This window comes from Sorex araneus, chromosome 1 (genome assembly GCF_027595985.1).
Source record: "Sorex araneus isolate mSorAra2 chromosome 1, mSorAra2.pri, whole genome shotgun sequence".
In the NCBI taxonomy this organism is placed as follows: Eukaryota; Metazoa; Chordata; class Mammalia; order Eulipotyphla; family Soricidae; genus Sorex; species Sorex araneus.
Window position 1 is genome coordinate 200880234 of NC_073302.1, and position 25441 is coordinate 200905674.

General features: G+C 39.0%; 1 protein-coding gene and 1 pseudogene across 9 annotated transcripts in view; one reads left to right on the forward strand and one right to left on the reverse strand.

Annotated features, from left to right (window-relative positions):
- GALNT13 (polypeptide N-acetylgalactosaminyltransferase 13) overlaps window positions 1-25441 on the reverse strand; it is a 725693-nt gene that overhangs the window by 162548 nt on the left and 537704 nt on the right. The window lies entirely within an intron of this gene.
- On the forward strand, window positions 24181-24479 carry LOC101539112 (protein dpy-30 homolog; annotated as a pseudogene).

A 25441-nucleotide genomic window follows, 5' to 3' on the forward strand; every position in this document is an offset into this window, starting at 1 on the left:
GCAAGCTTCTGAGAGTTTCCTGCTCACATGGGACAGCATTGCAAGCTTCCCATGGTGTATCCATATGCTATATCCAGTAACAAGCTGGATTTCATTCCCCTGACCCTGAAAGAGCCCCCAGTGCGACATCGTTGGGAGGGCCGAGTAGAGATAGACTTCTAAGATCTCAGGGAAAGGACGAAATGAGAGGTTAATTAGCCTGCTCGAGAAATCGGTGATTAATGGGATTTTTGTGATTCGTGAATCTTTGATACAGTTCTCAGGAATCCAAAATGAATTTACTATTGCACGAACATTTGTATTTCTATGACCTGTTCTAAAGCACTGGAAAGACTGTGAGGTACCAGAGATGAATCAATGAGTGCATGAGTGCATGCTTTGCTTTCATGATTCCTGAGTTCAAGCTCTGAAATCACAAGGTCCTCTGGTTATCTTCAGGAGTGAACCCTGAGCACAGAGCTAGGAGAAACCCCTCAGCACTGTCAGGTATGGCACCAAAACAAAAACAAAAACATTCCTTTTGATGCTATGTTTTTTCTTCCTCAGTGCTTACACATGTATAACATGAAACTCCAGAAAGTCAGACATCAGAGAAGATTTGTGAAGGCTTTCTGACTCTCTAGTATAGAACAGTATTGTGACTAGTGGGACTTCCTCAAATACATTTCCTTCTGAAACACACAGTTGGGAAGCACATCACAGCACATCAGAGATGGGCCAGGCCCAAACAGATGCCATGGCTTTGTATAAATGACAGATTCAGTGCCAACATTCCTGTCGGAAGAGAATGTTTTCAAAGGAGCTAGAAGACAGCATTGGATATTTAGACTTGAGGGTTATCCCCCCACATCACTACCCTTTACTTTAAAATCTTCATAACAAGAAAGAATATTTGAAAGCAATCACGGCGGTGGACAAAGCATCGCATGTGGCTACCAACTCAGGTCCAATCCTTGGCATCGCATATGAGCACTGACAGGAATAATTCCTAAGTGTAGAACCAGGAGTAAGCCCTGAGCATTACTTCCAAGTGTGGCCACAAAACAGAACATAACGAAACTAATCAAACAAATAATCTAAAACACTGAAGGCACATTTTAACACTGATGCTATCAAACATCATGAGCGCTACTAACTTGGCAGACACCATATTGAGTATCTAGTCAAAATTTTTGGTCTAAGGACAAGACAGATAAAATGGTGGTAAATGTGCTTGACTTGCATTTGGCCTGAGTTCCATCCTCCTCACCCAATGTGATTCCAGGAGCACTGCCCAACAGTTGTAATTCCTAAGCACCAAGTCAGAAGTAACCTCAGAGCACCGCCAGGTGTGGCCCAAAATGAAAAATAAACTCTGCATTTGAGTAGTGATTCTTATGTATTTATCTTTATTTTAGAAATGCACTATGCTACTCAATACTGTTGAATATACTTTTGTTAAGCACCACTTCCCCTCTACCAGTGTCCCCCACATCCTCCTTTAAGTGTAAGTCCATCTCTTTTCAAATAATTGGAAAATCTTCTAAATATCATCTGTCACTGTCACTGTCATCCCATTGCTCATAGATTTGTTTGAACGGGCACCAGTAACATCTCTCATAGTGAGACTTATTGTTACTGTTTTTGGCATATCGAATACTGTTTTTGGATAACTTGCCAGAGACTCTGCCGTGCGGGCGCGATACTCTCGGTAGCTTGAGGGGCGGAGGAATCAAACACGGGTTGACTGTGTGAAAGGTGAATGCCCTACTGCTGTGCTATCGCTCCAGCCAAATCTTTAAATGAACATTATAAAATTAAAGATCAGAGAGTGAAAATAAACACCAATGTGTAAGTCTTTCTCTGATATGTGATAACTGTGGTAACTGTATGATCTTGGATTTTCATTTCTCTTCCTTCAATTTAAAATCTCTATAAAATTTTGATCAACACCAAAAAAAAAGATAAAGCATGACAAGAATATTATGTCTGAACTAGGAGATGTCAATAATTATTAGCAGTTTCTGGATCATTAAACCTGGTAAACAGAAAAGAACCTGTAAGTTCAATGGGAGAAGACAACAGATGAGACCGTATACTCCATTCAAAACAGTGCCCAGAAATACCAAGTTCCTAGGAATCAACTTAACAAAAGAAGTGAGAGATACATACCATGAAAACTACAGGTCACTTAAGAAAGAAATAAATGGCTTTAGGGAACGGGAGAACATTCTATTTTCATGAAATATGAATACTGTCAAAATGACCATCCTATCTAAATTATTATAAAGATTTCAATACAATACCCATCCAAATCCCTATGACATTATTTAAGAACTTAAAACAGTTGATAATATATTTTGTATTGAGTCATAAAACACCCCAGATAGCCAAATCCACACTGAGAAATAAGGAATTAGAATGTATCTCTTTACCAAACCTGAAACTAAACTGTAAAGCTATAGCAACCAAAACATCATGGTACTGGAATAAGGACAGACTCTCTGAAAAATGAGTTATACTTGAATAGAGTACCCAAAGACAATTTCCCAGACTAAGGGAATTTTTGACAAAGGAGTTAGGTACCTATAATGAATTAAAGATAGCCTCTTCAACAGATGGTGCTGGAAAACTGGTTAACCACATAAACAAATGAAACTGGCTCCTGATCTCCCACTTTACACAAAAGTCAATTCAAAGTGAATTAAAGACAAGTAACCAGGCCCAGAACCTATAAACTACATTTAGGAAAATATAGGCAAAATTCTTCAACACTTGGACCTCAAAGAAATTTTCAATGATGGGATTATAAGATATGTCTTATATAAAATATATAAGATGTGTCTTCTATATCTTAATATATATCTAATTATTCTATGTATCTGATATATGTACTCATAAAAATCAACAAAAATATTTTAAAAACATATCAAAAAGTGAGAAGAAAAAATAAACAGCCACTTCTCTGTAAAAAGACAGACTGGAGGTCAAAAGACACATGAATAAGTGCTTATCATCTTATCATTTATCAGGGTAATTAAAATTAATACAACAATAAGATATTATTTCACAGGAGTAAGAATGACACATCAAAAAAAGAAAGAAAAAAGAACTGAGAGTAAAATGTGTTGAAACAGGTCTGAACTTGGTGGCGCGGGAAGAAAAAAAAATGTGTTTTGAACTTGAAACAGCGGGACACTTGGGAAGTCTCAGGCTGGGCTGGGGCTGGTACCGGCTCCGGCTCTCGCTCCACCGGGATTCGAACCAGGTGGCCATGCGTTTGCACGGCCGCTTTGCTGCTCAATGACCAACATCCAGAGCCAGCTAGATTACTTCTGAACCCAGCAAGTGCTCGCAGCCATGTCCCCAGACTGTGAACTAAGCTTTTGCTTTATGCTGCCCCAGGAAGGGAAATGATGAAATTTCCCACTTAAATCTCCATGTACTTAATTGCTAAAACACAGAAATCCTAAACCGCGCGGCCACTACCGCGGCCCAGTGACCTTTTACTTCTTCATTCTCATTAGTGGAGAACTAATTATCAAATGTTTCCTTGTCAATAGGGCCATATTTTTGGGGGATAAGCTCCAAAAAGAATAGTGAGTTCTGTGTTGAAACCCCAACAACAATAGTGAGTTTTGGGTTGAAATATGGAATGTAATCAAGGTAAAGATAAAATGAAGTGAATTTTATCAGTTATGCAGGTGGGGGTGAGGGGTGGGGGGGTGGGAGGTGTACTGGTTTGTTTTTTTTTTTTGGTGGTGGAATATGGGCACTGGTGAAGGGATGGTTGTTTGAGCATTGTATAACTGAGACATAAGTCTGAGAACTTTGTAACTTTCCACATGGTGATTCAATAAAGTAAATTAAAAAAATAATAATAAAAAAGAAAAATAAATTCAGAAATTCACATCTACTGCTTTTGGAAATGTCTGCTTTAACCCCCAGTGGAAAACAATATGGAGAGGTCTCTGAAAATTAAGAATAGCAACTGCCACACAAAAAGAAAATTTTACTTCCTAATATCTACCCCTAAGACACGACATTAATACAGAAGAACATATAGAACATATGCAGCACTTACCCCCACTGCTATGTTATAGATTCAACCAAAGTTTCCAATGACGGATGAATAGATAATAAAGGTGCAGTGTACATATATATATATATATATACTTACTTATATACACATATATATAGTGTGTGTGAGTTTTGTGGAATAAGGAATACTATGCAGCTTCATGGAATGATGAAATAATGCAATTTGATACAACTTGAATGGGATTGGAGGAAATACCATGTCAAACAAAGTAAGTCAAAAGGACAAATATGAATGATCTCACTTATCTGTGGTATATGGACCAATAGAACAAGGGAATGCAAGGAATCAAAGAGAGTATACCTAAATACTCTGGACTCTGAATCATGGACATTCTAAGGACATGGAAGGAAAGATATCAAAAAGGTAGTAAGGTGTGTAATGTTATCATCTAAACCACAGAGCCAACAACACACAACCAGGAGTTCCAAACTTCAATAAATAAAACTTAAAAATGTACCTGCCATGAAGTCCATATATAGGGTGGGAGGGAACCCGGGAGAAGAAAGGCCACCTGTGGTCTGATTGGTATTGGAGCATTTCTGCCTGAAACTCTATTATGGATACCTCTGTAAATTATGATGCCTTAAATTAAAAATATACATTTAAAAAATCCATGTTTAAGCAGAACACATGTCCACAAGAGGCATCTCTTATTTTTTTGCTTTTTGGGGTGACACTCAGCAATTCTCAGGGGTTACTCCTGGCTCTGCACTCAGGTATTACTCCTGGCAGAGCTCAGGGGACTATAGGGGAAGCTGGGGGTTGAACCCAAGTTGGCCATGTGCAAGGCAAATGCCTTACTCACTGTGCTATTGCTCCAGCCCCAAGGGGCATCTTTTAAAGTAAAGTTTTTATAATCTTGCTCTTCATGTATAGATTACATCTGAGTACAGATAACAATCTCTGAAATGTACTCACTTCAGTGTACTCACTTATTTTTCTTGACGTGAGAATAGTAGAAAATAACCAGATAACCACTTAAAAAATACATTCCTTGTTATAAAATATTTGATGTGATTTTTCTACTATATACAGTCCATTTTTTCACAATGGTATATTATTTCAGAAGAGTGGGTGTTGTTGAACATTCTGGAGCTGACCTCCCCTGACATGCCCTCCTCCACCCCTGCCAACTTACTAACCTTCACCCCTGCCAACTTCTTACTAACCTCCAGGCTTAGATTTCACTTTTGACTCTGACATGCCTTTACTAACCATTTTTCTACCAGAGTGGTAATTATTTCAGCCAACAGGTAAGTGGTCTCAGAACTCTCAATCTATCATTCTGTTGTTGAGTAGAATACAGAGTCAGCTAGATTTATACTACGGAGTCAGGTGTATACTCATGGCATTTTGTTTAGCTTCTCGTTGTTCTAGGTTGCTTCCTCTGTGAATATGTATTTTGGGATTTTTACAGTTTTGTTGTTGTTGTTTTTGTTCATGTCTTACCCCTCCCACTATGCTCAGGGATCACTCCTGGAGGTTGTCAGGGTCAGGGGACCATATGTAATGCTATGGATTGAGCCAGACAGGCATGGCAAGCTCCTTTGCCCGGTACTGCCTCTAGCCCAAACCCCTACTTCTAAGTGCTGTGATGAACATGAAAGGTTCACAAGTCTAGTAAGGACTGCAGTTATCTGCTAGTCTATTTGCCTGTGATATTTGTTAAGTATTTAATTTGGGTAGAACCGAAAAGCAAACAAAGAAACAAATGTTTAATTTTCCTGACTTTTATTCAGTTATATGAACTGTCAATTGTATTCACTTCAATACTGAAGTAAAGACAATTAATAATAATCATATAGGTATAGGGATTGGTATGGGGAAATAGATGGCTGCTTCAGAAAGTTGAGAAAATAAAAAAAATAGAAAGAAAAATAACTGAAGGTTTGAGTTGCATAAAAACTACACTGCGCCAAACTAAAAAGTAAAATACACTTGGAATGAAATGACATTCTCATAGTAAACATGAACAAACATGGTTTATTATTATTTACATAGTATGTGCTTGGACTGAAGCGATAGCACAGTAGGTAGGGCGTTTGCTTTGCATGCAGCTGACCCAAGTTCAATTCCTCTGTCCCTCTCAAAGAGCCCTAGCTACCTAGCTATCCCGCCTGCACGGCAAAGCCTGGCAAGCAACCCGTGGCGTATTTGATTTGCCAAAAACAGTAACAGGTCTCACAATGGAGACATTACTGGTGCCCACTTGAGCATATCAATGAACAACGGAGGACAGTGCTACACAGTATGTGCTTATATGAATTGGCAATTGATATTCTTGAAGAATCTTGCCTGCTCTACTATCTCTCCAGCACAACCTATCTCCCACACATTTTAAAACAGGTTGAAAATATAACGCCTATTCATTCTGGGTAACTCAGAGAAGGGAACACCAAGTAAAATGTGGTCGGAAATCATGCGGGGGAAGGGTGATGCATGCCAAATGTAGACTAGAGACTGAACACAATGGCCACTCAACACCTTTATTGCAAACCACAACACCTAATCAGAGAGAGAGAACAAAAGGGAATACCCTGCCATAGTGGCAGTATGGGGTGGGGGGGGGAGACGGGACTGGGGAGGGTGGGAGAGATGCTGGGTTTACTGGTAGTAGAGGATGGGCACTGGTGAAGGAATGGGTTCTCGAACTTTGTATGGGGGAAACATGAGCACAATAATATATAATTCATTTCAATTCTTAATGTAATTTTATTAGATCAATAAAGTCCAGATTAAAAAAAAGAAAATATAACGCCTATTATGAATATATATTATGGATATAATTTGATCATTGGGAGGGGAAAGTCTGTGAAAGAAGAGATAGTTGACAATGTTATGTATATACAAAGTCCTTGATAAGTAAATTGAAAAAGCAAGGACAGACTACACAAAAAATAAATTAATATTATTAAATAAATACAAGTTAAAATTTTGAGAATATTTATTAATATAAGCTTATAAACTAAAATACTAAGATAAAATTAGTGACTGTGTATTCTAAATTTTAAAACATTTACTACTTTGAAATAGAGATAATTACTGCTAGTTATAATACCTCATGGACTGGAGCAATAGAACAGCAGGTAGGGCGTTTGCCTTGCACGCGGCCCATCCAGATTCAATTCCTCCTTCCCTCTCGGAGAGCCCAGCAAGCTACCGAGAGTATCCCACCTGCAAGGCAGAGCCTAGGAAGCTTCCTGTGGCATATTCGATATGCCAAAAACAGTAACAAGTCTCACAATGGAGACATTATTGGTGCCTGCTTGAGCAAATTGATAAACAATGGGAGGACAGTGCTACAGTGCTATAGTACCTAATAAAACTCCAGCAATAAATTTCCTTTTAAAATTTCTATTAAAAGAAACATGATCCATTTCTTAATTTTATTTTTCTCAAAACTTATTCCTGACTCTGTGCTCAGAGATCACTCCTGGCATCGCTCAAGGGACCAAATGCAGAGCTGGAATACAATACAGGACCCAACTTGGCTGTAGCCAGGCAAGAATCATAATCCCTGTATTATTTCTCCATCCCTCATTTTTTTTAAAAAAATTTTCACAGTGCCAGAAATAACACCCGCATTTCCAGGGACTGCACAAAAGCCCTCACACATATAAGGTATGTGTTCTATAACTGAGTCACTACCAACCCTAGGTTATATCATTACTAACTATAGAAGGAAATAAGATTAACAGGACACATACACAAAAACCTTATAGAGTGAGCTACATGGAACCCAGTTGTTCACAGATGGTTGCTGGGAACAACATAATGTACTGGAAGCCGTGTGAGTATTTAACTGCAGTCTAAAGGAGAATTCCCACACAGATAGTAAATTCATGTAGTTTTATGTCAACTTTTATTTAATTTTTAATTTTTGTTGCTTTAGAAAGCCTCCCAAGTGATGTTCAGGAGTTCTAGGGAATATTCCCTAGCTCTGCACTTAGGGATTACTCCTGGTGGAGCATGGTGGACCACACAGACTGTTGAGAATCGAGCTTGGGGTAGCCATGTGCAAGGCAAAATTCTTGCCTACTGTACTATCTCTCCAGCACCCTCTCTGCCCCCTACATTTTAAAATAGGTAGAAAATAACCATTTTTAATATATGATATTAAGGCTGTAACTTGAGAACTGAAAAGCTTAATGTCTGTGAAAAGAAATACAGATAATTGACAATGTAATTATAACTTTGGACGCTTTCTAGAGTTTTATTCATTTACATTTGGGATAGCATTGTCACATATAGTTCTCACATCTAACACCTTCAACAATTCTGTAAAATATCTATCACTTCCAAAATTGACTGAAAGCAGTTAAGAGTATCCTCCGCCTACTTTATTATCAGCTGGTCAATAAAGACTTTCACAGTTTTCAATCTGGGTTTCCTGACCAAAACTTTCTATACTTTCCACTGCACCCACCTGGATGTCAAAGTACTAAAACCAGAGACTTGACAACAGTGTGAGTTACTGGAGTATAGAAGATATTAGAACACAAAAATACAGAGGATATAAGGTAAAAAGATGAGAAAAGAATTTTTTGGATCATTTTCTATTTTGAGAACACTGGAGTAAGAGGTCGCTTAAATTGTAAAGGAATGTGAAGACCAGGCCTGATACCTGGGAAAGCTGACTGGAAATCTTTACAAGGCACAAGGTATGTATTGTTGCTGATGTCATGTTAACAGTCATAAGTTACCTCTGAAGGCTCTACTCCACTTAGGGAAAACTGAAGAATTGACTGAACGTCTATAATTATTAGAAGCTTGTGTCACTCAAACACTTTTTGGTAAGTCTCAAAATTAATACAATTTTAGGGCTCTTATTTGGGCTTGAGCATTATCTATGTTTCTACAGCTAAGCTGCAAGAAAAATTAAATTTAAAGTAATTCAAATGAAGTATAAAGAAAAAATTATCTCCCTCAACATTTTAGGTATACATAGTTCATAGCAACCAAGTTGAACAGAATTACAAAAACAATTTCATCACAGTACAGAATATTCCATTACACAGCTAACTTCCTCATCTTATTTTGTGAGAGAAAAACTCAACTTAGGGAAAATGGGAGTGGCTGAATAATTCCATGCACTTGTATGATTTCTATGAGGTTATTTTAAAATCAGGGACCACTATCTCATACTCAGTGTATGGAGCATTATTTATATGCTTGCTGTCCACTTGGATATGAGAAAAAAATAAATAAGTGAGAAGAAGGAATCACTCTTCCATAAATAGTATTCTTTGTGGTGAAGTATATTACATTTCTTAAGGTCACTTGGAAAAGCCCAAGACTAAGGTCATATTCAGATCGTTGGTGGGTAATCCTATCCCTGTTGACTTAGGTTTTCCTTCATACTCTAATATATTTCCATTGTGGTGCAAAGTTGAATAGTACTTAAAACTTCTGTTTGGCAACAATACCATATTATTACAAATCTGTTCCCCAATATCTTTAAGCAGAGTAATATTGTAGTTCTTAAAGTTATTCTCCCATGAACCTAGAATCATCATTATAACCTAACCAAGAGCTTTCCAGACTTAACTTTTGTCTAGCATTACAAATCCCTCCAGCTCCCAACAAAACAATTATTTCTGAAGTTCTTTCTAGTGAATTAATTTTTATCTATGTGTAATGATTTATAGTGATGAGAATACTGTAGGAATTTTGTACCTTTTGTTGTTGTTGTTGTTGTTAGGCATTAGTTATAGTATTTCAGATTTACCATTGAAAGAACAAAACCAGAAATCAAGACCAGGATTTGGTTCTTCATCTGCTATTTTTGATTATGTGGTTACATGGGTACTTATTGGGCAGGAATCTAACTGATAAAAAAATGACAATACTACCTAGTTTTGAGAAGCTTAAATGGGATAATGCTTTGAGTATAAATTCACTCAAATATTTTCTTCATAATGCCAAGCTAATAGCTTTTCCAATTTTATTTTAGTCCTTTGTGAAAGCATTGATGCCAGCTCAGTACTGTTTTACGCAAAAAAATTCTGATGTCCTTTAACACTGTCAGAATGTTATTTCTTAGTTGAAAGATTAAAAAATGTAAGTAGCAATGACATAATGTTGTGTTAAAAGTCTTTGTCAGGCCAGTCAACAAGAACTTCTATTTGTGAACTATGCAATGTGATTTAATTTGTTTCAAATATTGAAAATTTACACCATATAATTATGCAGTGTGCATATCCTTTTTGTTCAAGAAGCAGAAAATTTCAGATCTGAGGCTATTGCCACTAACTGATATAAAATTTGAAAAGATTAAAGAGGCAGAATGAATAAAACCCTCCTTTAGAAACACAGAAATACATTCTATCAACATATTCTAGTGGATTATGAGACTTACAAAGAGGAGAGAAAATAGTGTATATTTAGAGCCATATTCAATTTTAAAACCACTAAGGTGCCACTCAAAACACTGAATCCGCTGTCTATAAATAGACAAATGACAGAATCACATGTCTCTTCAAAATGCAAATGCTCTTCTCAGGGGTTCAATTATGCATAGTAGCAACAATTAAAAACAGCTACCTTTCCAAGCTTAAATAACTTAAACTATTTTTCAAAATAATTTCATAATCTCTTATTTCATGCAAATTCCTTGAGATAACTCTTGTTCATTGCTAATTATACCAGAAATTATAAGTGAATGAATTTCACTGCACACCTGATTTTGGCAGAGCATATTGGAGATGTCTAAGGAGTTCACGTTGGCCAAAGGCAAAGATTTTTTGATTGATTTTTGATATAAATTTCAACGGAATGAACACCTAAATCCTTTCTTATTCTGTTGAATAAAGGGAACATGCCAGTCAGGGAATTTGCTGTACCAGGAATTGAACTTGGGTCATTGAATATACAAGGCATATGCTGTATCAGATATCTTACTTTAAAATAAAAAAATAATAAATATTTTTCTTTAAAAATAATAACATATTTTGCTTTCTAATGTATCCACTCCATGATATTGTACAGGATTTGAACTCCCTAACAGAGTTACCTGCTTGTGTACCTTGTATATTGATCTAAAATTTTCTCAAAGAATGTGCCATTTACCCTTTGTTTCCTACAAACCCCAGAAAAATTCCTAATAAAATATATTAAAATCACTCTATTTTTTTCCTTTAAAATTAAAAAAAAATTGAATCACCATGAGATATACAGTTACAAAATTACTCATGATTTGTGTTTCAGTCACAGGATGTTCCAATAACCACCAGTGTACATTTCCCATCACCAAATTCCCCAGTTTCTTTCCCACCACCAACACCATCCCCCACCCCCATCCCATCCTGCCTCTATGGCAGGCACTTCTGTCTCTTTCTCTCTCTCACTCTCTCTTTCATTCTCTCTCTGTCGCTCTGTCTCTCAGCATTGTCACTTGTCATCCCGTTGATCTTTGATTTGCTAGAGCGGGCACCAGTAACATCTTCATTTTTCCCTGTTGCGTGCTAGTGCAGCACAATGATATCTGCTTGCTCCAGGCACAGGAAGAGCCTCAAATCATTCATTCAGGGATTTGACGAAGAAATCTGACCATCTAGTTCGTGGGCAGCCATGAGTGTGGGGGTCCCGTCCTGTCCAGCAGGGAGGACCCTTCGGGGCTAAGGAGGGGATGCAGCCGAATGAACAGACGCAGAGCCAGAAGGAGGAGGAGGAGAAGAGAGAGAATTTATTCTACTGCAGTAACAGTACTTATATCTCTCTGCTGGGAGGAGGTGGTATAGTATGCATGCTTGGACCCCCATAGGAACAGTAGTAAAATGCAGATCAGGCATGGGCGTTGGCTAGTGCTCTCACTAGCCAACTAATCAAATGGTGAAATGATAAGATCAGCACTGGCTGATTGTTACAGGAATCCCAAGCAGCCTCCGCTTGACTAGAAGATAAGAGCCAAGGTCTGTAAAATGACCCCTTACACACGAGTTCTTCTGAGGTCCTGTGGAATCCAGTCGGTAACAGTGCTAGTCCAGCAGTCATCTCTAAATCACGTTACACGACCGGCCCATCTGATTTTTGATGCCTTGGCAAATGAGACAGCGTCCCTGATTCTTGACGTCGACTGAGATCAGAACTCTGGATTCCTTCTCTCACTTGAGTGAGACATGATATTCCAAGCATAGCACTTTCGATTCCTCTTTGGGATACCCTAATAGCGTTCTCATCCTGTTTGCGTAGGACCCAGGTCTCTGAGGCATATGTTAGTGCAGGAAAAACGGTGGAATCGAAAAGATGTGCCCAGAGTCGGAGGTTCTTCTTTCTCTTAATCACGTCTTCGACGCTCTTGAAGGCATTCCACGCTGCTCTCTTCCTCCTGCATAGTTCTGGCACCAAGTCATTCCTCATGTTGATTTCTCGACCCAGGTACACATAGCTGCTGCATTCAGAGATGTTCATTTCATTGAGAGCAAATGGAGCTTCAGGGACAAGTTTGTTTTTCATGAACATCGTCTTGTTGAGATTCAGCTGCAATCCGACATTTCCACACTCGTGGTGGAAGTCGACCAGCATTTGTGCCACTTGGCCAATGTTTGGTGTTATGAGAACAATGTCATCAGCAAAGCGGAGGAGGTGTAAATGCTAACCGTCTATCTTCACTCCCATTCTTCCCATTCCAGTAGTCGCATGATGTTCTCGAGGGCGGTACTGAAGAGTTTCGGTGAAATGGTATCACCCTGCTGCACCCCTCTCTTTACATCAATGATCACTTTCTTGTAGAATGGTGAGATCTTGGTGGTGAATGCACAATACAGCTCACGGAGGATTTTGATATACTGCGTTTGAACGCCCTGTATGGCCAGGGCTTCGATGACTGCCTCAGTCTCAACAGAATCGAAGACCTTCTTTAAGTCGGTGAACATTAGACAGAGCAGCATCTTGAACTCTCACGAAACTTCAATGACTTTGGTCACTGTGTGAATATGGTCTATCATGTTGAATCCCCTTCGGAACCCGGCTTGCTTGCATGGTTGTCCTTCGTCTAGTGTTCTGCCTATTCTATTCAGGATAACACGAGTGAACAACTTATAGATGACAGACAGCAGGCAGATTGGGCGATAGTTCCCCATATCGTCGATGTCTCCCTTCTTGTACAATAGAACGGTCCTACTGGTTTTCCACTGAGATGGAACCTTGCATTCAGACAGGTAGCGGTGAAGAGTCTAGCCAGTGTATTGATGAGTACTGGCGGCAGATTCTTCAGTTGTTCGGGTCTGACCTTGTCCAGACCAGGTGCTGTGTGCGTCTTTACCAACGAAATGTTGTGTCGGATTTCAGAAGGTAGAACGTTGGGAATGACATATCCATCCTGCGGAATTTGGTATGTGGGCAGGTGGACATGACTGTCAAAGAGATCTGAGAAGAAGTCATAAATAATCCTCTACATTGACTTTCTGAAATATGTCATAGATCCATCGGGACGTCGGAGAGCAGTCATCTTGGTCTTGTTGGTGAAGTACAGGTGAGCATTGCGAATACTTTTCCCGGCTTCTGGCGAACACTGCTGCTCTTCTCTCTTTGAGGTCTTCCTTTATCGCATCTCTTCACAGCTTTGTGAGCTTGGACGTTAGCTTGTGGTTGCCTGAGGCTCGCACCAAACCATGTTGATGAATGAGCTCGAGAGTTTCCGAAGACAGGCATCTGTTTGTGACTTTCTCACTCTCAGCATTCTTTGCACAGTCATGGAGGTGCTGAACCAGTCGATCATATTCCTCGTCGATGTTGTCAAGGATCACATCTTCCCACGTTGCTGCAATAGTGCCAGTTGGTGGTCATTCTGGGAGTTGCCTTCCTAGACTTAAATTTTGCAATTTTCTCCCCACTCTGTGAAGTAGAATTTTGCATGAAGGAGACGGTGGTCCGATCCTGTTTGAAATTTTGGGACAACAGCAACATCGGTCAGGCAAAACCTTTGATTGAATATGATGTGGTCAATTTCATTGTGGAACTGTCCACCAGGAGACTCCCATGTCCAGCGTTTAGATTTGGCTTTCTGGAACTGTGAGTTACCATGGATTGTCTTGGTCGACATGATGAATTCAGACAGTCTCTCACCCTGATGGTTCCTTTCTAGGCCATGTGTCCAAATGTGGAGTTCTTCGGGCGACCTTCTTGGACCTCTCTTGGCATTAAAATCACCAACAATGATCTTGTAGAAGGTGTGGTCTTCTTTATAGAACGTCTCCAGTTCCATGTAGAACCTCTCAATTTCTTCTTCATTGTAGTTGGAAGTTGTCGCATAGATGACGAAGATAGAAACTGCAGGCAGTGAGCCACATCTATTCAAGCACAATCATCCAATTCGGGTTGTTAGGCATTCGAATGAATCGATGCAAATGGCCAAGTTTGTGTTGACAAGGACACCAACGCCACCAATGCCTCTGTTGTCTCATGTTCTGAGGAACAATTCTTCTCCAGTGTCAAAAATGGCATGGTGTGATTGATGTCTCCTCGTTTTGGTCAGACCAATGATGTCGTACTTGATCTTCTGTGCTTGCACCATCAGGTCCTTGACGACAGATGCCTCCTCCAATCTCCTGCATCTGAGGGAAGGGTCAAACCCAGAAGCCCCACCCCACCCAAGCCAGATAAATACCTCACTGGACGACCCCCCACTACATCCACTACACAGCCACCGCCATGCTCCAGGCCACTCTCTAGACCGCGCGGCCGCAAAGTTGCCACGTGACATAATAAGACACTTAATACCCATTATTCCCACACCATTGATCATTTTAAATTTGGTGTGAACCATGGTAACAACACTAAGGGCGATTAGAAGCCTCCCTAAAAGCCTCTGTCCCTCTCTGAGAGCCCAGCAAGCCACCGAGAGTATCTCGCCCACAGGGCAGAGCCTGGCAAGCTACCCGTGGCATATTAGATATGCCAACAACAGTAACAACAATTGGCCTCATTCACCTGTCACCGAAAGAGCCCCCAATATGGCAGCATTAAGAAAGATGAGTAAGGAGAGGCTGAAAAAATCTCGGGGACGAACTAGACTGCCAAAACCAAGAAAGACTAAAATGATTGTCTGTACTTTCAACGCACATATGCTGTCTTTCAGCATTAAACAAATGAATAGGTGGACATCTGTATGTATGGATATAACTCAATTCTTCATACAGTATAAAGTTTTAGTATTCAAATGGTGGTAACAGTCTTTAAATAACATATCATTACATTCACTTAAAAATATTTTATTTATTTTTCCACACCTGCCATTGATCAGGGCTTACTCCTAGCTCCAAGCTCAGGGATTACTCCTGGTAAATAATATGGAAAACTGGGAACCAAATCCAGTTTGGCCACGTGCAAGGAAAGTGATGTACCATGTCCACTGCACTATTGCTCTGGTTTTCTTTTATATTATATTTGTATTTTATATTAATATAAATATCTCTTATAAAATATATTATATATTTATAAAGACATTAAAATTATGCTTTTTATTCTAATAATAATTTTAAAATTATTGATATCTCCAGATTTTCTTTGAGATGACTTGCTGGAGCTGCATATAGTTTTTCAGAGGTAAAGACCGATACTATATTGGCTCTACCTGGTAGTGTTGTGGTCTTGCCAAAAGGATTCTGTAAAAAATATACACGCCCACGCACGTGGAAGAGTGATGTGTGTTCGCCGGCTCTCTCTCTCTCTCTCTCTCTCTCTCTCTCTCTCTCTCTCTCTCTCTCTCTCTCTCTCTCTCTCTCTCCCCGATCACATTCAATGCTCCCGAGCCTCTGTGTATGGACTGGATCGGGATGGCTCCTCCTTTGTGCTCTACTTCTGTGTGCCTCTGTGCTCTCTTCTCTCTGTCTCTCTATCTCTGACTGTTTCTGTCGTCTCTCCTCTGGCCTCTTCCGATCTCCTTTCTGATCTCTTCTGCTTCTCTCCTCTGGAGCCCCCCTGCTCTTAGGTCTTAGTTTATATAGGGTGATGATACAAAGGTGGGTTGAACATTAACAAATCAACAAAGTGAGGTAAGGCCACTCCTCCAGGAGATTAACTCAAGGATAAAATCTAATCTAAATAGATTACTCAAGATTATGAGGAGACCCACTTAAGGGCGGGATCCCTTCCAGGGTGTGTTGCTTTCTTCTTTCCTAAGCTAGTAAACCACTTAAATAGTTATACTGAATTTACTTCTAATATTTCTAGCAATGTCATTCTGTATGAGCACAGTAAGAGATATAAGCTTAAAGTTTAGTTCTTCCTGAGGACATCTCACTATATATTTCAGACCACAGTCCTCAGGCCAGGTTAGTCTTCCTAACCCCAGCAAGGTCCTAATCTCATCATTACTTGTGGATCAGGACAGAATTTGTCCATGACCATGCTCTCAACTTATAGTTGAGTATTGTGGCTCAACTATATAGCAATTTGTCCTGCCACGTTTTGATACCTGGGTCCATTCAGTCCCTCGTCGGGACCCTGCTTTTGGGGTGCTAGGAACTAAGGGCAACTGAGTCAAGAAAGCAGATGCCCCAGAGTAAATATCAGAGTCAATCAACTCCCAAGTTACAAGAGCATACTATTAACTGTCTTCCTGTGTTCGTGCAGAAAGGACATTGCTTTAAGGTAAACTATGCAAAAGGCTTAATTTACAATACAAGTTCAGAGTCTTTAGAAGGATCTGATCTTATAGGCTAACAGAATCTGATTAGGGAAAAGGTGATTAACTTTTTAATCACCTTTTTAGAAAGGAGGGCACAGAGAAGAGTTTACATATAAACAAAGAAATGGGAGTGACTCAGGAGCACTGTGATGAGTGTAACCAAATAAACCTAAGTTACCTATAGCAAGGCTGAAAGGACAAACCCAATGTTATTTTACAGGAATCCAAACTTAAAACATTGACATCCCAAGTTTGTATCCTGATAAACTGTATGATCTTGCTCACTGTAAATTCCCTTGTCTTCCTGCTATGATAGAAATTTGATACTAAACGTGATAGTACTTTCAAAACACTTTTACATGGAAGACGTCCACTTGGTACATGAGAGAAGTGCAAGATGTGATTGTAAATATAGCAAGTGTATCATAAACAAATTAAATTATAAATTCTCCACAATAGGTTTCAAATTTATATATATATATACACACATGTATATACATACATGCATTTTTTTCACTTTTTTGTTATTGAATCATCGTGAGATACACAGTTAAAAGGTTGTTTATGACTAGGTTTCAGTCATACAGTGTTCCAACATCCATCTTTCACTAGTGAACATTTCCCACCACCAATGTTCCTAGTTTCCCTCCTGCCACCCTCCCCACTGGCCTTCTTCCCCCACCCCCAAAACAACCTGCCTCTATGGCAGGTTCCTTCCTTCCTTCCTTCCTTCCTTCCTTCCTTCCTTCCTTCCTTCCTTCCTTCCTTCCTTCCTTCCTTCCTTCCTTCCTTCCTTCCTTCCTTCCTTCCTTCCTTCCTTCCTTCCTTCCTTTCTTCCTTCCTTCCTTCCTTCCTTCTTTCTCTCTTTCTTTTTCTTTCCCTCCCTCCCTCCCTCCCTCTCTACCTCCTTTCCTTCCTTCCTTCCTTCCTTCCTTCCTTCCTTCCTTCCTTCCTTCCTTCCTTCCTTCCTTCCTTCCTTCCTTCCTTCCTTCCTTCCTTCCTTCCTTAATTCTTTCTTCCATCCTTTTGTTCCTTTTGTTCTCTCTCCTTCTAGGCATAATGATTTGCAACACCATTACTTAGAAGTTATCATGTACATCCTTTTACCTACTTTCAGCACTCAATTCTTGTCTAGAGTGATCATTTCTATCATTGTCTTACTGGTCACTTCTCTATCCCAACTGCCCTGCTCTCACCCTTCTACTTGTGGCAAGCTTTCATTCATGGACCAGTCCTCCTGGCCTTTGTTTTTAATGTCTGTGGGTATTAGTCTCATATTATACCTTTTTATATCCTGCAGATGAGTGCAATCATTCTATGTTGGTATATATATATAAATAATATATATTCAAAATTAAAAACAGGGAAAGGCAGATATTATAGGAGATAAGACACTTGCCCTGCATGTGGCCAACCCCAGTTCAATCCTTGGTATTGTGCATTATCTCCAGAGCACTGCAAAGGTGATTCAAGACTAAAAGCCAGGAGTAAGCCCTGACCAATACTGAGTGTGATCAAAACTCACCTCCCTCTGAAATCTGAAACAACACTAATACATACATTGTACATATGCATACACACTCCATTATACAATGCACTTTACTTATGTAGATAAAATTGAATAAAACTGTATAAGTCAGAATTCAACATTTATTTGTAAAGAGAGTAGTCTGGAATCAGTGGGACATATAATAGCTATTACAACTATTTGTTCTGCTATTGTAGAGCTAAAGCAATCTTAAATAATGTACAAAAAATGAACCTGGTGATATTGTACTGAAAATTTACTTGTGAACGGTGTCATCTAAAATGCATAGAAATTTCACATGCCATGAAATCTGTTTATCTTTAGTTTTTGTTTTTGGACCACATCCAGTGATGCTCAGGAATTACTCCTGACTCTAATACTCAGAAGTAAAACCTGACAATGCTTGGGAGACCATATGGGATGCCAGATTTCCAACCCAGCTCGGCAACTTGCAATGCAAGTCTTCCCTTATATGCTATACTAATGTTCTGGACATTCAATGAAATCTTTATTATGACACATGAAAGTCATTTAGAAATATATGCATAAATTTTTAAACATAAATTTATTCATAATTAACAGGATACAAATACACACCCATACATACATACATACATAGAGCAGGCTGGATTTGTTCCATGACCATACTTTGCTAATATCAGGGATAAAATGTCATAAATACTGATAGATACGTATGTATGACAGACAATTTTCAAAAAACAATGCTTACTATCTTATTTCCCTTACGTGTTAAATCAATTCATTCATGTTTTGAAAGGTGAATTAACTTATTATGAATGTCTTTGAAATGCCTTCGCACTGAGCTATGATTAGCCCTCTTTCTCAATAACAGCTTTCTTGGTTAGTTCTTCAAATAGATTGATTGAAAGATCAATTACAATATAACATCTTCCAAGTTCATATTTTCACTGTGAACTTTTTTTCTGGAGATAAAATCATAAACTCAATTCATATCTCCATTTGGATGGATAAATTTCACTCAAATATAATATGTTCAAAGTTCTGCTCATGATCTTCTCCCTTTCAGGAAGTGGATTACTATTCCTGTTCCTCTCACAATTGTCCTAACTAATAACAATATTTTTCTGTTTTCTAAAACCAGTGATTAAGTATGATTTAATTTCTATTCTTTATCTTGAAACACACATCCAGGCAACAGCCAAAGTAATTAGCAGAACTTCTTGGAACTACAATCACCTTATGTAATCACTACTCTTGCAATAGTAATTAAGCATTAATTTTAAAATGCACCATTTTCTTTTAATAGTAAAAAACCCCTCTCTGCTCTAAGTTATTAAAAGGGGTTTCCACTTGCTCCCACTGATATGTGATCTATTTTCAATCCAAAGATGGAATGATCTGCAGTAATAATCTGTTAGACCATGTCACTTATAGACTCAAAACATTCTGAGGACCAGAGTCCTTGTTTTGTTCTATTTGTTTCCTGTTTCTCTCCTATACCTAAGAGATTTGGCCTCACCTTTTCAGCTGTTGAAGTTGGTTGCTTTGAAGTGGCTATTTTGGTTTCCTTGCTATACCTTAAACATCCTGGCCACATTTCTATGTGAAATACTAAACTAATGCTGGTAATGCATGTTTGAGCTCAAATGTAACTTTCACAGTGCCTTACTAATGACAGATTTTACATGAGCTACCCCATATCTCTATTCACAGAATTTTTCTTTTTTTTTCTTTTTTTGGGGGGTCACACTCAGTGATGCTTAAGTGTTACTCCTGGCTCTGCACTCAGAAATTACTCCTGGCGGTGCTTGGAGACCATATGGGATGCTGGGGATTGAACCCAGGTTGTCCACGAGCAAAGCAAATGCCCTCCCCGCAGTACTATCTCTCTGGCCCCCTGGAATTTTTCTATCTTATTTTTCTCCCCAGCAATGCTACCACTCAACAAATACTGACACTTTATTTAAATTACTGCTGTAGAATATAATCTTTACAGGATACAGAATCTTATACTTCTTTCACCAGTGTTTCCATAGTAGAATAGAATAATACTGTAGAATAATACAATAAATATTCAAGTTTATTGGCTGAATATTTGAAATACTTGTGTAGGTGGAAATTGTGGAAAATGTCCCATGTATGCCTATACTACCAATTAGAAAGAAAAAAATAGAGTAAGAACATTATTTAGATCAAGAAATATAAATGTACTCCACCTAATGTAAACTTGGCTGGGTCACTCCACATATATGTTAAAATCTGTCAAAAGTCTATCAACTGAATTATTAGCTATATGAATAAAAATGTGAAAAGATATACATGGATATATGTATATATAACATATTCATACTTATACATATGTAACTAAATGTATTCCATAATTTAATTTTTTAATCATAAGGATGAGCTGGAACAATAGCACAGTAAGTAGAGCGTTTGCCTTGCACGTAACCGAGCCGGGTTTGATTCCTTCACCCTTCTCGGAGAGCCCGGCAAGCTACTGAGAGTATCCCACCCCACAGCAGGGCCTGGCAAGCTACCCGTGGTGTATTCGATATGCCAAAAACAGTAATAACAAGTCTCACAATGGAGACATTACTGGTGCCCACTCGAGCAAATCGATGAACAATATGATGGCAGTGCTATAACAGTGCGACAGTGCTACAATTATACAGACCAGATTTAATAAGAATTTTTGAAAGTGGTTTGTAAACTAACTGCTGCTTAACAACATTTAATGCTTAAACATCAAATGCTTTTACTGTTTAAAGAAATTATAAAGAAAAAATTATTACATATTTTCTACCAATGATAGGATAGGCAATAGACTTGATTATATTTACTTTTGCACCATAAAATACTCTTAATTTAATAATAAAATACTAGTTTAGTATATAACATCAAATTGATTTCCAATTCAGTGATTTTTCTTTAATTATGGAAGAAAAGAGGAATGTTGATAACGAGTCAATTCTACCATCAATGAAGCACAAGAAATGATACAAAAGAAATAAACTGAAAACCCTTTCTTCTTTAAAAAAAAAGGAAGTCATTAATGAAACAGTGGAAAGAAGCATTAAATGCTAAATAAGTGTGTACAGTACCTTTGATGAACATATGTGTATAATCTAGATGAGAATTAAGCCCAAGATTTGAAAGCTGAATGAGAACAGAAGCATCAGGGAATTGGAAGAACATACGATGGAGGAACCTTGATCTCTTAGTTAGGCTAGAAATTTGAGGCAATTGAAATCTACTGAAGAGCTGACTGACAATAGAAATAAAGTACTATTCTGCTTGGCTGGCTTTTAAAGCATACCGCAGGTTCTAAATCCAAAGGCAAATATATCTTCTCGAAGTTTTGAATGTCTGTCATTTGAAGACAGATAGGATGGTGCATTTTAAAATTAGTTGTACAATATCACCTAATGTTCCATCAAAATATTCCTGTCTGCATGTGAAGTACATGTTTTCACGGCTGTATTACAACAGAAAGTACATTTTATCTATCATTAAACTCATAATCGGTTGATCACAAAAATCACTTTCAGCGTTTTGGAAATAAGTCATTTATCCAAGAACATATGGTGTTCACATGGAGAGAAAAGTCAAACATTAAGTAGAGATTTTTTACAACCAAACAGCTTAAGTCATTCCACATAAATAAAAATTTAAATAGTAAGTAGCAAAATCTACACATTATCTCTAAAGTGGAAATCCATTTCTGCGTGGGAAATAAAAATCAAGGCAAAAGAAACCTTAAGACCTCACTGTACATATAAATACTTTAATTAATTTTATTACTTTAAAACAAGTATACCCATGTAAGAATGCCTATATTCATGAATATACACCTGTGATCACTGCAACAATGATAATATATCCTATCATATTTTGTCAGTGCAACTCTTGACTTCTTAACAGAGGATCAGAAGTACATAGCAACATCTAGACTCTAGTGTAAAATATATTTTTAATGAACCATTATAAAAATGTTGACTACAGGGGCTGGAGCAATAGCACAGAGGGTAGGGTGTTTGCCTTGCATGCGGCCGACCCGGGTTCGATTCCCAGCATCCCATGTGGTCCCCCAAGCACCGCCAGGTAGTAATTCCTGAGTGCATGAGCCAGGAATAAACCCTGTGCATCGCCGGGTGTGACCCAAAAAGAAAAAAAAATGTTGACTAGAAAATTATATAAAGTATTGTCTGTGATAAAAAATAAGGTAAACCTGAAATTCTGGAGAAGTCATCACATACAGAAGAGAGATAATGCAAGCTGACATGTTATTCTTAGTTTTGGAACATATACCTCTGTCCCTCTTGGAGAGCCCGGCAAACTACCAAGAGTATCCTGCCCGCATGGCAGAGCCTGTCAAGCTACCTGTGGCATATTTGATATGCCAAAAACAGTAACAACAAGTCTCACAATGGAGACATTACTGGTGCCCACTCGAGCAAATCAATGGACAACGGGATGACAGTGCTACAGTGCTATTCTATTATATATAATATATCAACAGACTAGAACTAAAATAAACAAGTGGGACATAAAATTTCGATATTTTTTGTACTGAAAAGGAGTGATAACCAGAATGAAAAGACATCCCATATCAAATTTCCCAAAAAATGAGGAAAGATGAGTAAAACTTCCTCAAAGAAGACATACATACAGGTGGCAAATAGAGACATGAAAACAATTCACTTCATAGCTCATCATCAGAGGAATGCAAATGAAAACAACAGTGAGATATCATTCTGCTCCAGTAAGACTGTATATATCCAAAGGAACAAAAACAACTAATATTGAGAGTGGTAAAAAGGAACTCTCATCCATTGGTGGGAATGTCTACTGCTTCAACCTTTCTGGAAAATTATATGGACACTTCTTAAAAAAAATAACTAAGAATTAGGTTTTCATATGACCCAGTGATCCTACTTTGCCGGAGTCCAGCTCCGGCATGAAGACCACCGACTCAGAGATGATGCATTGACCAGCAGCTATCGAGGCTAAAGGCCCCGTTTATTCTCAAGCAAGCAGTTTTATATTATTTACATACCTTGGCCCAGGCACGTAGCCAAGTCAAAAGATGCTCTCATGAGTTAGACATATTTTGTGTTTGTCTCAAGATGTTCTCATTAAAAATACCAAGTCAAATTATTCCCAAGGTTACTTAGAGCACGAAAAGTATGTACGTGCAGGATGTGCCCTGCTTATCTTGCTGGTAGGTTTTACCTTCAAGGCCCCTCTTTCAAGAGGCCCTCTGCACAGGACTCTCCCAAGCCCCCAGTGCAGGTCATACAAAGTTCATTGTCCCACGCTGGTCTCTAGTCTCTAGTCTATGTGCTCCAAGCAATCCCACTACACTACTTCTTGGCATCTATACCATAGGCCCAAAGATACTATTCATAAAAGACATTTGCACTCCTATATTTCAGAACAATAGATGAAATATTGAAACAAACCATGTATTCAAGAACAGACTGGGTGAAGAAATTGTGGTGTATATATACACTATGGATTACTACTGAGCCACAAGAAATCATGGATTTGCTGCTGTGTAGACAGATGGGCAGAGCGTCAAGTTAGAAGGAGAGGATAAATACAGAATGATCTCTCCTGTATTTGGAATATAAAGACATTTTTAGCAAGAAAATTAAGATATGAGCTAAGGCAACCAAATCTGAGAACTTTTCTACAGAAGTGAACGCATCACCATATTGGGACAGGGGAGGGTAAGTTGAGGGCTGAGGTACTCTGAGGCAACGGTAGTTGGAAGTTGATACTGTGGTATTGGGACACTGTAAGCATGAAACTCTATTGGTAGGCAGGCGCGGGCCGTGTACGCCATCACTACTGCGGCCGCGGATCGTGCTGGGACGCGGCTGCGTGGCGGGGCTCGCTGGCAGCGCGGCCTCGGCTCCAGGCCAGCGTCCGGGGACTGCGGCCACAGCGCGAGCTATGGAGCCTGAGCAGATGCTGGAGGGGCAGACACAGGTCGCCTAAAACCCGCACTCCGAATACGGCCTCACCGACAACGTCCAGAGGATAGTAGAAAATGAGAAGGTTAATGCAGAAAAGTCATTCAAACAGAAGGTGGATTTCCAGGCGTTACCTACCCGTGCCTACCTGGATCAGACTATTGTACCTATCTTGTTACAGGGACTTGCTGTGCTCGCCAAGGAGAGGCCACCAAATCCCACTGAATTTCTAGCATCATACCTTTTAAAAACAAGGCACAGTTTGAAGATCAAAATTGACTTACTGGGAAGAACAGAACGACTTGGTTTCTACTGTAGATTTACATGATTAAGAGGCAGCTTTAATTGCGTGATTCCCTTACATACCCCCTTCTTGGAAGTATAAGAACCTTCAGGAGAACAGAGTCTACATCTGAAGTTGCGGAAGAACACCTGTCTCCCTTATTTTGATTTGTTTGTCATACTTATTTAACGAGTGTATTCTGTGCAATTTTTTCTGATTGCCTTTAACCTTGTTTCTAAAATTACCTTCAAAATAAACCATTAAAACATCAAAACAAATACCCTACTGGTAACATAATTGTAAATTATAGAACCCAACTAACTAAATAAAATTAAAAAAAAAAAAAGCAGAGGCACTTCCCTTCCGTCCAGCCCTGCCTCCCCATCATCCACTGCCTGGGGCTTCCCAGCCTCAGGCAGTGCCATCACTTCAGCCCTCTGCGGGTTCATGAGCATCGCTGGTCTCCTCACACAGGTTGTTAGGGCCGTGTTCACAGGTCAGGGGGCATGGTCTCAAAAGGGGGCTTGGCCTCCTTCTGGAGCGGTGGCCGCTTAAGCGGCTGCAGTTATTTCTCCCATTCCATGCATCGCACTTTGATCACAATCAGTATAACCTATTCCTCTGAAGAATACCCTGGTCATCTTAGTCACTATATGATAATACTCAATTAGCCTAGCCTATCCTAATTTCATAAAAACTGTCAGTGAACACATCAAGCCACACAAAAAGTCCTTCGTAAAGAGACCATAGCCCGACATCTTCAACTGAGGCCCCTCACAAGCTAAGGAAGTGCGCCTGAGGGGTAAAGCCCATAACATGAAGAAACAGCGAAAATCCCCATCACCAGGAGAGATGGAAGAGAAGATCTCAGAAACCTCAACAGGGACTTCCCAGAAATACAACCTCCTCTCGGATAAAGGATTCGGTGAGGAAATCCTTTATCTGAAAGATGGTTGAT